The 12,993-nt window shown below is 44.7% G+C and overlaps 1 pseudogene; it reads left to right on the plus strand.

Moving 5' to 3' along the window:
• Positions 1-6,930: 6,930 nt before the first annotated feature.
• On the plus strand, positions 6,931-7,770 carry LOC102287476 (F-box only protein 27 pseudogene; annotated as a pseudogene).
• The last annotated feature ends 5,223 nt before the right edge of the window (positions 7,771-12,993 follow it).

The raw sequence follows: 12,993 nt of genomic DNA on the forward strand, positions 1-12,993 counted from the left end.
ACTGTGTAGCATGTGATTTTGAATAAAAAAAACAAACATACCCTGCACTTACTTTCAACAGATATTTTAGTTCTTAGTTTTGATGACAAGAATCCAATAACAGAAGAGCCTTGAAAACACAAAAGGGCCCAATACAAATGTGTTGATTGAAAAAAAAATTGTTTGTTTTGCTGAGCAAGGTAAACCACCAATAATAAGTGGATCACATTTGCAATGAGAACCTTAGGAGTAAACATGTTTAATAAGAGTTAAGCCTCTGCTTCTGATATACCAACCTCAGGAGAGAATCAAGGGTAGGAGTAGGGGAAACACGACAAGTGTACAGGGCCTGGTCACAGGCAGGGCTACAGTGCTTGGAGGGCTGAACCCTGCTGGCTCGTTTAATGGATGCTCCTTGGCTTTCCCTGAAGCCAACACAGTGGGTCCAAGAGAAGTCACCATCACATTCATTTCCAGGTGTGCCCACTCTTAAAGAGTCTTCAGACCGTGAGGATATTCTGGCAACAAAGGTTGAGAAAAGACAGGAATGAGTGCACTACTATGCCTTGTGTCTAATTCATCTATAAATAACCCTCTGTTTAGGATCTCCACAGGCTTTGAAGGAGAAGGCAATGGCACCCCACTCCAGTACTCTTGCCTGGAAAATCCCATGGATGGAGGAGCCAGGTGGGCTGCAGTCCATGGGATCGCTAAGAGTCGGACACGACTGAGCGACTTCACTTTCACTTTTCACTCTCATGCATTGGAGAAGGAAACGGCAACCCACTCCAGTGTTCTTGCCTGGAGAATCCCAGGGACGGGGCAGCCTGGTGGGCTGCCGTCTATGGGGTTGCACAGAGCCGGACACGACTCAAGTGACTTAGCATAGCATAGCATAGCACAGGCCTTGATATGTTTTATCTATACAAGTGAGTGGATGGGAGATAAGGGAGCAAAAATTAGTTTTTTCTGTGGCTGAACTATTTAGGCTTGCCTGTGATCTGAGGCTAGATTTAAGACTTCAGCCTCTATAATATGTCCCAAGAGGCTGAAGCCATAGTGTTTTGGTTGAAACCGAAAGCAACTATGACAGGGAAAGCCTACAGCTTACTGACATAGTGCACAAAGCTGTGAGACCTGAATCTTGGGGAAGATGCAGTGCAGAAAGACCTCTCAACTATCTCACACGGGCTGTCTCTCAGAAAGGAGCTCCTACTACTTAGTACCTGACTGAAGCTTACATTCTCCAAATCAGGGACTCCCTCTCTCAAACTTTGTGTCAATCTGGGACTATTAGAACGAGAAGGGAAAAAAAAAACAGAGAAGATTTTAAATGCCAAATATTAATATTATAAGAAAGAGAGAAGGGGGAGTAGGTTAAGACTAGAGGCAAAATCTCAGAAAATAGATTGGGTTAAACATATACAAAATAATATAAAATTAAGCTAAATTTAAATTCAAAAAAAGATACAATGCAAATTGGATAGGACATTGACAGCTGAGTTTAAGAAGTAAAGCCGGTCTTTATTTTGTCTCTCCTCTATAACTCATGTCATGTTGACCATGCTTTTAACCAATACCTATACAGGTCAGGATTTACCAGGGTTTCTGACCCAAAATTCTCATAACAGAAAAGTCTGAACCTTTGGTGAACTAGCTTTGAATTGTGCCAATGTTTGGCTCAAATGGTAAAGAATCTGCCTGCAATGCAGGAGACCTGGGTTCCATCCTTGGGTCTGGAAGATCCCCTGGAGAAGGGAATGGCTGCCCACTCCAATATTCTTGCCTGGGGAATTTCATGGGCAGAGAAGCCTAGCAGGCTGCAGTCCATGAGTTTGCAAAGAGCCAGACATGACTGAGCTACTAACACTTTTACTTTTCACTTTCATTAATCTTTACCACAAAACATGGCAGAATGCAGCATCATGTTAGAGGTCCCTCACATTCTCTCCATATTTCTCCAGGCCTCTATTATAGTGGCTCCTACTCAGGCATCACTTTTTTGAAACAAACAAAAACTCACTCAAGCTGGCTTATTGTTGTTGTTTAGTCGCTAAATCGTGACTGATTCTTTTGCCCACTAGGCTCCTCTGTCCTTGGAATTTTCCAGGCAAGAATACTGGAGTAAGTTGCCATTTCCTTTTCCAGGGGATCTTCCCAACTCAGAGATCAAACCCACATCTCCTGCATTGGCAGGCAGATTCTTTACCACTGAGCCACCTGGGAAGCCCCCTCAAGCTGTTTAGGCCTCACCAAACTGATCTTCCCAGGATAAGCAAATCTTCACCATTCGGCATCATGCAGCGATACTGGGAACAACATCCACATTCCACTGAGGTCTATTGCTTGCAAACCTACCTGCCAGCATCCATTTCTCTTCTAGACAAGTACCGGTTGGTTACAAGGAACAAAAACTACCTCGGTTAACTTAAGTGAAGGTGGCTTTATTATGAAAGAACTGGCAGCTACCCCAGCCTCCAAAGTAGACTGTTGAAACAATTTATCGAGTCTGGAGCTCTTCCTGAATTAACAAAAGGGAGGAGCCATTAAAGGATAATACGGTTTATTTATTATTTCAATAGTTTCTCAGGAGGAGCAGGAAAGAAACCAGACCTCTTTTATGCACAATAATGGGGCCTACTAGCTCGGGAAAAGGCGAGACGCCCTTCTAATTGAGGAAATATATCCTTTTTTAATATGGGTTTAGATTGTACTCTCTAAAAATTGATGTCTGTTCCTGGGAGCGGTGGATGAGCTTGTATAACAATTCTATTAATCAAGTGAACTGACATGATTTCCACTCACATGTGTAAGAATATTGAAAAGGAAATCCAGCCAGGAAGAGCTAAATCCACGACTACCACATACTTGGAGGCTCTTCACCTTCTTCCCCAACTCCCATCTCCACTCTTGTGCACACAATTCTGAAAGACTTGAGTGACAATAGGTGCCCTTCTGGCTAAAGTTCCGAGGACCTGCCTCCAATTGGCATACTCAGATTTGGGACTTCGGGGTAGGATACGAGTAGTGAATTCAGAGAGAGAGAAAGAGATCCAAGAGAGACAGCCTGGGACCTAGGACCTGAGACCCTTTGCTGCAGTGCTTGCACCTGGACAAACATCCTCTGGAGCAACACAATACAAAGAAATGATAAGGGACTAAAACTAACTGCATCTATGTGCAGCTGGGGCAAATTATGAACAATAAGGTATAAAAAGACCAAAACCCGCCACTTCTGAGGTGCCAGAGCAGAAGCAGGGTACTGCCCACAATCCATACACACAGCATCACCAGGGTTGGGGGGTACCCTCCAAGCCACCTCTCAGTCCCAACTCATCAATCTGCCCCTACCCTCACCCCATGTAAGGAACCAGCCCCCCTCAGGGAGCAAGCAAGGGAAACTGTTACTTGCTTTTACTCTTGCTGCACCACAAGTCCCAATAAAACCTTGCTTGAATTCCTCATCTGGCCCCTTATCAATTTCTATCGATTAAAGAATCCAAGGATCTAAGTGGGTAACCCAAGAAGTGAGATCCCTTCCTGTGATGGGAAGTTGGTGGTTTTGAATAAAACTAATTTTCAAAGGAGGCGCATGGAGAAGGGGAGGTTTACGTCTAAAAGCCAGGGAGCTTGTGAAGGACTCATATCTGTAGGGATCATCCCTCCCTCTGAGAATAAAGGTCTACCTTAGGAGAGTTGTAGCCTGCTCTCTTTGACTTTGAACTTCCTTCTGAAATTGTTTTATCTCTTCAGTGAAGAACCTGCATATACACTCAGGCTGTTGGGAACTTTGGAGAGATGAGAGAGAGAATAGTAAGGGAAAGAAAGATCTGCCCAACCTTTGACTAATGGAAGGAAACACTGAATGGGGTACAATGTGGAGCTCTTGGCAGTGAAAAAATACCCTTATTGACAAGATAGCACTGCAGAGGTAACAAACTCCAGAGGCCATAAGACTGACGCTGTGGGGTCTTCATATAGGTTAGAAGATGCTGCCCTATAGAAGAGGAAGTAAATTGAGGCATCAAAAGTGACTAGGCTTCATCTGGTTACAATCAGGTCTAAGCTGGGGTTCCCTGGTAGCTCAGTGGTAAAGAACCTGCCTGCCAATGCAGGAGACTCAGGTTCAGTCTCTGGGTCAGGAAGATCCCCTGGAGAAGGAAATGGCAGCCCACTCCAGTATTCTCGTCAGGAAAATTCCATGGACAGAGGAGTTGGTGGGCTATAGTCCATGGGGTCACAAAGAGTCAAACAGGACTTAATGACTAAACAGCAAGAATTAGTTCTGAACCCATTCAAGTCCAAAGTTCTACAGGCTCTGATACACTGTTACCACACTCGATCACTCAGGGGCCCACGTTCCTTCTTGCTGTCTCGATTCTTTCACATAAATCTGGATGTCAAGCACAGCCCTTTCATCAATTTTCACTAAGAAAACTGAAAATTTCTCATTTCAAGAGATATGTACTCTGAAAAGTACTTTGGAGAGTTGGTCCTGGAGAGTGTCACATCAGTGTCACTGACTCTTCCTCCCACACTCTTCCTCCCCTTTCTCTCCACAGTGACCAGCAAAGGCTGTCCCTGTCCCCTGCAGAGGTGTTGCCCATACTCAGACCCCTTGGCTTCTCAGCTTCTACTTCCAATGAGCTTGTTATGAAAGCTCTTCCAAAATATTAGTGTTTTCTTCAGCAAGTCCAGTGAACATAATTCCCTCCATCTCACAAACATAGGGTCAAGTGACCATCTCCCAGCATCTAAGGACAAGAAAAACCTGAGGGGCTGGAACAAGGAGGTCAGAGAGCCAGGTTTCACCCTCTAATTCTCAAAAGCTTCCTGACCGCTCGGCTCCACCCCTGTCCATGTGCCTGCGCCATGCTGCTTCCCTGGATGCTGGCTCTCTGCCTTCATGTCAGCGATGCACAGGGTGAGAAAAAGGCCATCTCAACCCAGCTCAAGTGCCTTCTGTGAAATATTACAGTCATTGCGTCTTAGTTGAATTTCCTGAGAGTTAAGGGAATGAGCATTTAACCAGTAGCCTTAGGTCAGGCCCAATAAGCTGCTGCCCAGCAGTGCAGGAATGAGATGAATGTGGTAAACAAGGCCACAGGATCTGTGGGCCGGGCAGGCACAGCAGCTTGTCTGATAGAAGTAGCAAGTCTGTGTATCCTTGATGGTTGTTGTAGAGTTTAGGGGCACTGATAAATAATAACCCTCCATTCTCTGCCAAAGTTCTGAATTAATTGAGAAACGATGCAAAAGAACAAGGCTAATGAGAGATCAAGATAACAATAGTACTACTGAGGAAGTTGATATTGGCAAATGTGGCTGTATCATTTAGTAGCAATCGGCTTCTTGATCCTGAACTCCAGGATTAGGAAAACTAACCTACCCGCTTTAGGCAAGAAAATGATAGCTCTCCCTCTCCCCAACCTGGTCTCCCACCCCTATCCAGGGATGATCCCTTCTAATTTTACTTCATAGGAGGAGGAAAGCATAGTGTATGTCCCCTGGGGAGCCTGGCTAAAGAGCGAGGTGTTGTGTGGAGCATGCCCGACTCATTCATCCCAAATTTGCCAGAGAAGTGACCCCTCTACCACAGAAGGATCAAGTCAAAAGTCAAATCTGAATCTGATCAAATCTCCAGGTCTAATTACCAATTCGCCAGCAATACCTGGGGCAGGGAAACATCTCTAAAGATAACAGAGCAACTCATGCATACTGTGGGATGTTCTATAAGATAAATGACCCAAGTTCCACAGCCAATAAATTTCAAAGAAAAAAAAAAGTGATGGAAGGAAAATAATATAGATTAAAAGACATCTAAGAAGCTTTTTCATTATAGGGGACTGAAATGCAAAAGTAGGAAGTCAAGAAACACCTGAAGTAACAGGCAAATTTGACCTTGAAATATGGAATGAAGCAGGGCAAAATAGAGTTTTGCCAAGAAAATGCACTGGTCATAGCAAACACCCTCTTCCAACAACACAAGTGAAGACTCTACACATGGACATCACCAGATGGTCAACACCGAAATCAGATTGATTATGTTCTTTGCAGCCAAAGATGGAGAAGCTCTATTCAATCAACAAAAACAAGACCGGGAGCTGACTGTGGCTCAGATCATGAACTCCTTATTGCCAAATTCAGACTTAAATTGAAGAAAGTAGGGAAAACCACTAGACCATTCAGGTATGGCCTAAATCAAATCCCTTATGATTATACAGTGGAAGTGAGAAATAGATTTAAGGGCCTAGATCTGATAGATAGAGTGCCTGATGAACTATGGAATGAGGTTCGTGACATTGTACAGGAGACAGGGATCAAGACCATCCCCATGGAAAAGAAATGCAAAAAAGCAAAATGGCTGTCTGGGGAGGCCTTACAAATAGCTGTGAAAAGAAGAGATGCGAAAAGCAAAGGAGAAAAGGAAAGATATAAACATCTGAATGCAGAGTTCCAAAGAATAGCAAGAAGAGATAAGAAAGCCTTCTTCAGTGATCAATGCAAAGAAATAGAGGAAAACAACAGAATGGGAAAGACTAGAGATCTCTTCAAGAAAATCAGGGGAAGATTTCATGCAAAGATGGGCTCGATAAAGGACAGAAATGGTATGGACCTAACAGAAGCAGAAGATATTAAGAAGAGATGGCAAGAATACACAGAAGAACTGTACAAGAAGATCTTCATGACCCAGATAATCACGATGATGTGATCACTGACCTACAGCCAGACATCCTGGAATGTGAAGTCAAGTGGGCCTTAGAAAGCGTCATTACGAACAAAGCTAGTGGAGGAATGGAATTCCAGTTGAGCTATTTCAAAACCTGAAAGATGATGCTGTGAAAGTGCTGCATTCAGAGGGGGTTTGGCTGCGGGCGCTGGGATGCGGGGGGCGGAGAGCGGCTGCGGTGGTCTGCTGCAGCAGCAGCCGCGGGGCCTGACGAGGAGACCATGGGCGCCTCAACCTCCTGGGGCCTGCCCGCCCGCGTCCCAGATCCGCACCGCGAGCCACAGGAGGCTCCAGGCCCGAACCAACTGCCCATCGAGATGCTCCGGAAGGTGCTGAGCTACCTGCCCCCAAGCACGCTGCTCCGGCACTGCCGCCCGGTGTGCCGGCACTGGCGAGACGTGGTGGACGGCTGGGACCTGTGGCGGAGCATCCTGCCTCGGAAACACCCCGACCTGTGGCCCGTCATCAGCACCTGCCTGCCCCCTGCTGACGACCTGCATCCTGGGCCCTGCATCCTGGGCCGCTTCTGCGAGCGCAGACCCATAGGACGCAAGCTCACCGCGAACCCCGCGGGCAAAGACCTCTGGAACTGTATGGTGCTGAGTGGTAGCGATAGCTCAGAGGAAGAGGAAGACTTGGGGGCCAGGCTGAAGACTTCTGGGGAGACGAGCTACAGTCCTGTCTACAGGTGTTGGTACAAAGGAGAAATTTTGGACCTGGAGGAGGAGGGTCTGTGGCAGGAACTCCTGGATAGTGGAAAGATTTGGATTTCTGTCTGTCGCCGCTGGACAGAACAACAAGGCAGTGACCGGATGTATCAGCTAGTCGTCAAGCTTCTAGATGCCAACTATGCCATCTTGCATTATTTCTTCCATAAACGTTTTCCCGTCCGGCCGCGGACAGGCAGTTTCTCCTTTCGGATCATGCATGCCTTCACCAACATCAAGAAGGGCGTCCGCTTTGTGTTGTTTGACCACAGTGCCGAGGGCTATGATTCGTGGCCTGAGCAGTGTGGAGTCTGCAGGCCCCAATCCAGTGTCATCGTACGGATCTGTCCCTAGGCTGTCCCTGTAAGACAACCTGACCGTGCCTTCCAGGAGCTGGGACCATTGGCCAGACCACCTCAGTAATCAAAAGCTTGTAGCTCCTGGCATCCTGGGATCTCTCCTGGGTTCAATCAAGGGTCCTACTGGGCCCTGTCTTTAAATTCTATGAGAAACTACGAGAAGAACATTCTTACATCAAGGTTACTGACTGAACGCAGCCCCTGTTCTACGGAGTGGAGACACACAGGTGAAAACAAGGAAGTGGTGAGAGGGCTCCTCACCCGCCCCCCCCCAGTGCCAGGCCCCTCTGGTTCGGCCCCCATGCCCTCTGCCCTTGTCTTCTGTTTCTGCTGCAGAGGCTTCATTGATCACTTCCAAGAAACCCTCTCCTCGTGTCTGAACCAGAAACTCATCCCTCTGGCTAATTCCAGTCTCTAACCTTCTGTGATTTCAAGACTGTGACCAGGACTCAGAGCTGAAAGTTAAACTAGCTCAAAAAATTGTTTAGAGGCAGAGCCTTCTGCCCACCCTGTGAACAATGAACTTGGTCCCCAGAGCCCAACCCTATTCTGGATTCTATGGTGGACAAAATTATTTTGTTACTTTGAAATTATTTTTGAATATGGAGATAATAAATCAAGAATGTATCTTCCAATCATAGTTAATAAATATAATATTTGCCTAAAAAAAAAAAAGTGCTGCATTCAATATGCCAGCAAATTTGGAAAACTCAGCAGTGGCCACAGGACTGGAAAAGGTCAGTTTTCATTCCAATCCCAAAGAAAGGCAATGCCAAAGAATGTTCAAACTACTGCACAATTGCACTCATCTCACATGCTAGTAAAGTAATGCTCAAAATTCTCCAAGCCAGGCTTCAGCAATATGTGAACCGTGAGCTTCCTGATGTTCAAGCTGGTTTTAGAAAAGGCAAAGGAACCAGAGATCAAATTGCCAACATCTGCTGGATCATGGAAAAGGCAAGAGAAAAAACATCTATTTCTGCTTTATTGACTATGCCAAAAAGCAAGAGAAAAAAACATCTATTTCTGCTTTATTGTCTATGCCAAAGCCTTTGACTGTGTGGATCACAATAAACTGTGGAAAATTCTGAAAGAGATGGGAATACCAGACCACCTGACCTGCCTCTTGAGAAATCTGTATGCAGGTCAAGAAGCAACAGTTAGAACTGGATATGGAACAACAGACTGGTTCCAAATAGGAAAAGGAGTACGTCAAGGCTGTATATTGTCACCCTGTTTATTTAACTTATATGCAGAGTACATCATGAGAAACGCTGGACTGGAAGAAGCACAAGCTGGAATCAAGATTGCCGGGAGAAATATCAAGAACCTCAGATATGCAGATGACACCACCCTTATGGCAGAAAGTGAAGAACTAAAAAGCCTCTTGATGAAAGTGAAAGTGGAGAGTGGAAAAGTTGGCTTAAAGCTCAACATTCAGAAAATGAAGATCATGGCATCCGGTCCCATCACTTCATGGGAAATAGATAGGGAAACAGTGGAAACAGTGTCAGACTTTATTTTTCTGGGCTCCAAAATCACTGCAGATGGTGACTGCAGCCATGAAATTAAAAGACGCTTACTCCTTGGAAGGAAAGTTATGACCAACCTAGATAGCATATTCAAAAGCAGAGACATTATTTTGCCACAAAGGTCCGTCTAGTCACGGCTATGGTTTTTCCTGTGGTCATGTATGAATGTGAGAGTTGGACTGTGAAGGCTGAGCACCGAAGAATTGCTACTTTTGAACTGTGGTGTTGGAAAAGACTCTTGAGAGTCCCTTGGACTGCAAGGAGATCCAACCAGTCCATTCTGAAGGAGATCAGCCCTGGGATTTCTTTGGAAGGAATGATGCTAAAGCTGAAACTCCAGTACTTTGGCCACCTCATGCGAAGAGTTAACTCATTGGAAAAGATTCTGATGCTGGGAGGGATTGGGGGCAGGAGGAGAAGGGGACGACAGAGGATGAGATGGCTGGATGGCATCACTGACTCGATGGATGTGAGTCTGAGTGAACTCCGGGAGCTGGTGATGGACAAGGAGGCCTGGCGTGCTGCGATTCATGGGGTCGCAAAGGGTCGGACACGACTGAGTGACTGAACTGAACTGAACTGAAGAAACCTATAAACTAATATTAATGATTGGGTTTTATTTGGGTTCTGATTCCAAAAACAAGTTGAAAGAAATTATGTGATAACTTGGAAAATTTGAATGTTAATTGAATATTCAATAACATTAATGAAATAAGTTTTGAGCATCATAATGGTATTGTGGTTTTTTTTTTCAAGTGTCTTTAATTCCCATATAGTTGAAGGTACTGTCAAAACATGATAGAGGTGAATCAGAATGTTCCTGCACCAAACTCAGCAGATAAACTGATAACGTCAATAAAATAGTTCTGGCATACAAAAAAAGTAAGTTATAATTTTATCTCTAATTTGTTCATTCTGTGATATCTCTCTTTCTCTCTCTTTCTCATTTTGAGAAGAGAAATTACCTCTTAATAGTTTCCTAAGTTTGGACCCTTTTAAAAGGAGTCATTCCAGTCATCTCTGAAATCTAGAATTTTTTTAACCTTGCTAAAATTATCTAGGACATAGTCACTGTTTCTGAGCTAATAACAGACACCTCACTGTGTTCTGGTATCCTCTCTAAGAGCACATCGATCTAGATGCTTCTCCTTTTCCCTTTTTTATTCATCCATTTCAGTCGTATTAGTCCCTCCATAACTCCCTTTCTTGGATGAAGTCATTTCAAAATAACACTCTTCTGAATCATATTTGAAGCAGACTGTCTGTACTGATGAATGATACAGCTAATAACTAATTGTTTTGCACCCTTTTCCCATCTAAAAGGCTCACATACACAAGGACTCTCTTTTCTCCGTGACTGAAGGCTTGTGCAGTTCCTCTGGTTTGTTAAGTCACTGCAGCCCATCAGCATCTCTGTGGCCCTCACGTGGCCCATGCACATATGCTTAGCTTAATACCTGAGTAGTTCAAGGATGAACTGTAACACACTACACCCAAAACTCTCACTTTTGCTGTGGCTGTGTCTCTCCTAAGAGCAGTGTGACCAACCTGTGCTTGTCAGATCCTGTGTAGCAGACACCTGCCAAGACCGGTGTCAACTGAGCCACTCCCTGCTAAGTACCCCTCCCCGACATCTCCCAGGGTCATGTCTGGCTAAGCCCTGTCGTTGTGAATGTTAAGGTCACCTACATGACCTTTGACAGAAGCTTTTTGGCTGAAGGCAGGAAAGACCCATCCTCCGTACCCTTACAGCTAACCCATAGCCCTGTCTCTATAAAAACAGATCCTCAACTGTGGATCAAACTCAGAGACTTGTGATGACCCACCAAGGAGAAAATCCCACATATCTGACACTTAAAACCTGAAGTTTCCTGCCCAGTTACAAAGGACAAAAACAACTCCATCAGAAAAAAAGCCAGCCACATGGCTCAGTATGAGGGTCCACAAACCATGGCAGCCATAAACACAGGTTTACTAAAGTCCAGACCTAAGCTACAGACCCTGGCCTCACCAAAGCCTCTTCACATGTTAGTTGGGTCCCCAAATTCTACTCCCTGTTTATTTCTTAAGGCTCCTGGTTCAGTGAATCAGATGTTGAAGTTCTGTGGATCCTCAATAAATAGCCCCCTCTTTCCTTGCCCTGAGTTCAAGGCCAATTAAAAAGTAGAAGTCAATATTACTTTTTATTACTTTGATAAAGTTAAAATTGAAGAAGGGGACTCACATTATTGGATAAATGAACTTTCCAATAGTGAACCCCAGACTTAGAGGCTTCCCCCGTTATAGATCATGCTAGAAAACTTAAGTCTCCCCACTGGGACAAGTCCCTTTAAAACATCCTACAGAATGCATGCTTCTGTGGGTGATCTAACTCCCAAAAGGAGAAATGGAGATGCTGAACTAATGTTCAGTTTGTTCTTGTCAAATTTGTCAGTCGACTAAGTTATTAACTTCTCTTCTGGGGAGAGAGGCCAAGAGTATTACTCTGGAGAATCTCCCACCATATAAAATAAACCATCAAGAGTGGGGGAAAGCACTTTTCTCCAATAAGAGTCATGATTAATCATCTTAAATGACACCAGGATACCTTTTTGTCTGCTTTCTGCTGTGTGTTATGAGAAATGTGAATGACCAGTTTCCAATCTAGTGCAACCATTACAATCCGCTAATGGAAATGGTCTTGATTTGGGTAGTAAAAGAGTCCTAGTGTCAGGAAGCCAACATTTGGAGAATGATTATTAAAGTATAATGATGAGTAACGACATTCCCATCACCAGGCAGTGGGAAGGATGGGTTTCCTCCTGCCCATTTCTGCCTCACGGCTGCATTCTGCACAGAGCCTTCTGCAAATCAACCTTGAGCCTTCTCATCCTCTGTCAACTGGTCCTGGGTGGGACTTGAAGGAGGGTGGCAGGAGCTTCATTCATTTTAATGACTACATAGTATTCTATCACATTGTCATGAACCAATTCTCCATTCCTGGTATTTCTGTTGTTACAAAATAGCTGCAATGAATATCCTTAGGTAGGGCCCTGATCCCAAGGAGCTTGTAGTCCAGTGGAAAAGACTGGACTGTAATAATAAGTAGTCACTAATTATGAAAATAATTAATTACAACTGTGATAAATGCTATGAAACAAAAGTACTAGATGTAGTGACAATATATTATAGGAAGACCTAACCTCCTGGCATTGAGGGTTAGTCACAAAGTGCTGCCCTAAGGAAGTGACATTTCAAGCTGACACTTGAAGAATGAGTAGGAGTTGGTCACGCAGCGGGGCTGGAGATAGGTACATGTGATGAGTGCAATGTGTGTTTGAGGTCTCTGGGTGGGGTATACAGCACCAGGGCACCACGTATACAAGTGGATACAGGCCAGAAAGAGATGCCCTTTAAAAAAGAAAGGGTGGCCAGCAAGAAAGCAAGCTGCCAGCAGCCCTGTCTCCCAGATCTTTAGAATGGGGTAGGGAAGGGCTGAGGGCATCAGGGATTGGATGGCCAGGAACTTTGGGCACAGCTGTGAAATGCTTTGTTGTTGTTTTTCAGTTGCCAAGTCATGTCTAACTCTTTGCGACCACATAAATTGCAAAATGTGAGGCTTCCCTGTCCTTCACTATCTCCCGGAGTTTGCTCAAACTTATGTTTGATGTGTTGATGATGCCATCTAACCATCTCAACCTCTGTTG

The sequence above is a fragment of the Bos mutus genome, chromosome 15 (assembly GCF_027580195.1).
Source record: "Bos mutus isolate GX-2022 chromosome 15, NWIPB_WYAK_1.1, whole genome shotgun sequence".
NCBI classification, from domain to species: Eukaryota; Metazoa; Chordata; class Mammalia; order Artiodactyla; family Bovidae; genus Bos; species Bos mutus.